This window comes from Pinus tabuliformis, chromosome 3_2 (assembly GCF_031772625.1).
Source record: "Pinus tabuliformis cultivar Carrire ecotype Pingquan chromosome 3_2, CPIR1, whole genome shotgun sequence".
Lineage (NCBI taxonomy): Eukaryota > Viridiplantae > Streptophyta > Pinopsida > Pinales > Pinaceae > Pinus > Pinus tabuliformis.
Genome location: NC_142302.1, coordinates 186,809,937 through 186,813,287, shown reverse-complemented (window position 1 = coordinate 186,813,287; position 3,351 = coordinate 186,809,937).

Genomic DNA, 3,351 nt, shown 5'->3' with positions numbered 1-3,351 from the left:
ATTATCATTATTGGTGAGTAGTCTCGCGTTTGTTAACGGTATACATCAATGACCGGTAATCAAACGATTTCTCACATGGTCGACTTCAGATCATTTATTCCCATGGTGTAGAAATGTACCACGGCGGTCAGTGAAGACCTCAGGTTGTATCAGCATTCATTGGTTCACTTGACAGTTGCTCCTGTTGCTGCTAGTTGATACCACTCCACTTTATATGTTGCAGTCAGTCACGGCGACATTCTATATGCTGGCACCTGAGTTTGCAGTGTAGTACCATCATATTCCATCATGTTCAGTTGGTACCTTTTGGGATCAGTTTTAGATATCAGTGATCCGTTGCATCTTTTAGCATCATTGACAGTTTTATATGTGATATTCAGACATGTACTTGTTCATTATGATCAGATGATCCATTCTGTATCTTTCAGTTCTTTATACTTGTATACTTAGTGGATCCGCTTGTACTTGATATGCGGACATGCTTTACTTTTTCTGAGCATGGGTATGCCCGCCTCAGACAGTGTTTCTTTCTGATCTCCTTTGGCGGCTTGGCAGGCTGAATTCTGGTGAAGTCCTCCTCGGTTTTTGACAGACTTCCTTTCCATGTACTCGCATAATATATTTCGGCCATCATGTACCCCTTCTGACCTCATATATTAGGGGGCATCTGTTATAGCTCCAAATCTCACTCTTATGGTTTGTGATGCTCTACTCATGGCCTAGGGCAACCCCTCCTTCCAGACCTGGTCCTAAAATTTAAAAAACAGTGTTTTATCCCTTATACGCGACATTGCCCTGAGTTAAACACGTGTATACGCGGGTCTGTGTATACCCAACCCACGTGTATGTATTAAAACACTTGAAAAAATATAAAATTCCTTCTTTTCGGGCGGAGATCGCGGGTTTTACCTGCTGATCACCTATTAGTGCCCATGGCCCAACTGTTCCCAACCAACTCCTAACTAAAAAACTACTTTGGAGATGGTATAAAAAGACCTCAAAGGGAAGGCCTTGGGGGAGAGAAGAGAGAGAAAGGTTATTATGCTGAGATTTTTCCCTTGACCAGGTCTGAAGTCCCTTGTGCCTTCTGCACTCCCCCCATTTTGTACAGGAAACCTTTGTTTCCTTGTGTGTTGATGTTCATCCACCATTTATGACATCATGGAGAGAGTCATGGAAGGAGTTTTGTTAGAGGCTTGAGGCTAGAACGGATCCGGAAGGAAGCTTTGCTTGGAGCCTGCTGAAGGTGACTCAGGTGAACATATTCCTTTTTATGTACTTTATTTGTCTATAGTAAAAGAAACACGTGTCTTGGTTCCCGAAACAAATCTTCTCTATGTTAATGATTTTCATGTTTTGAATTCATGTGTAAATGGTTGTTTGGATTTCATAACTAACTTCCTTTCTTTATAACATGAAGATGGTTTCTTTATAAGTTTTTGTCCATGTACTGCTGTGTTCTTTGAGTTGGTTGTTTTTCAGGACAAAAGAGAAGAAGGGAACTCCAAGAAGGGTTTGGACCCTAAAGGCCTTCTCAAACGTAGGACCGAAGGTATGTACCCTTATCATAGAATTTGCTTACAATAGCATAATGACTGTATGAATGCATGTTTCTTTGAATAGACAACTTTCAGTCTGCTAGGGTTTCACCCAAAAAGCCCTAGGGGAGTAATTCCCTCTACCACTTAGTCAATGTGCACTGTGTAGTCCTAGAAATTACAACCTCACCTTTTCCTCCTGTCCCTGTAAAATTCATAATTCTTGAGCCTCCTCCCCATTGTCTTGAATCAATCAATATGTTGCATTAAGAACAAGTTAGATTAGGAGAGTTTAGGACTGTTGTTGTCTTGTCATAAATGAATTCCATTTGCAGGTGCTAGAATCTTAACATAATAGGATGATGATCAAGGAGGATTCTAATGAGATAATGTAAGAAGACTCTTGTGAAGATGAAACCATGAAGATATCATCAAGAAAGGAGATGAAGGGACACCAGATCATGACAAAAGAAGGAAGATCAAGATCACATGGAAGACTCCATATCAACTAACCTATTGGAGGATGAAAATGAAGCACATGCAAGACTTATCATGAAGATATAAAGATGGAAGCAATGAAATAAGGTTGACATAAGCACTCTACATTGAATTCCATTTCATCATTTCCAAGTCATGGTTTATCCAAGTGTCACCATAGGAAATATTATATGTCATTTTATTTTTCCACATCGTTTGTGGATGTAATTATGTAATTTCCAAAATGAGAAAATGTAAAAGGTGTGGAAGACTGAGGGTCACACATATAATGTGAAGAGTCATATATAAGCTCAATGGTTTCATATGAATTTGAAAAGTCACATGGGAGCTCAAGAGTAATGAGGGAAACTCAAGAGTCAAAAGGGAGGTGGACAGTCACCTCATTTGTTATATATATGCCCTCATAGCTCAAGCGAAGGAATTTTCACCTTGGCTTCTCAAGCTAGGAATAGGAGAGAAGATTAGTATTTTGAGAAGCAAGTAGTTGCTTAATGTTCCACTATTGGAACTAGTGGTGTATCATTGTAATGGTGTATCTTGGGACTTTCACTTTATAATTCGAAGCTCTTGTAGCCAACACACTTTTCATACATATATTGTGAATGACTGTAAGACTATTATTTCATTGTTTTTGGTGTGTTTTTATGTTTCTACATACTAATGAAAATGAACTATTTCATTGGATTTAGTATGCATATTTGAAATGTGCATCTCTTGATTTCATGATCATCATTTCTTTTAGAATTATTTTGCAAGATTATGAACGATTCTTTCAGATATATGTGTGTGTATTTATTAGGATAATGTTAGTTTCAGTCTTTGAAACCTTCCTCCAGTGATCAAACATGCTCTTACAAAGTGATTTTAAGGTTTCAAGTCAAATTTTTTCATTTTAGTGAGTCTTCAAGCAAAATTTGGTCACTAGGTATTCGGTCTAGGTTTTGTTTTCACTCCTTTCAAAGTTGTCCAAATGTCGGTCCATGTCACCATTCAGCTGAGTGTACCATCATTCAGAGGGTTTTCATCATCATGTTAGGTTCCAATGGGTCATTTTACACCTTGTTCATGCTTCAGTTGTGCCTAGGTAAGGTTCATTTCCCTCTCCTAGGGTTTTGAAGGTAATTTCTCTTGGATGGTCAAATCATCAGAAAATTTTGTATCTTGATGTTCATACACCTTCCCCTATCCTTAATGTACCTTATTAAACACTTCCCATCACTGATATCCCTCAAATTCCTCATTTTCGCACAAACCCTAGTTTCTTGCTACAATTTGACAATTTTCTAGGCTAGGCTTGTGTTTTGCCCTTTTTTAC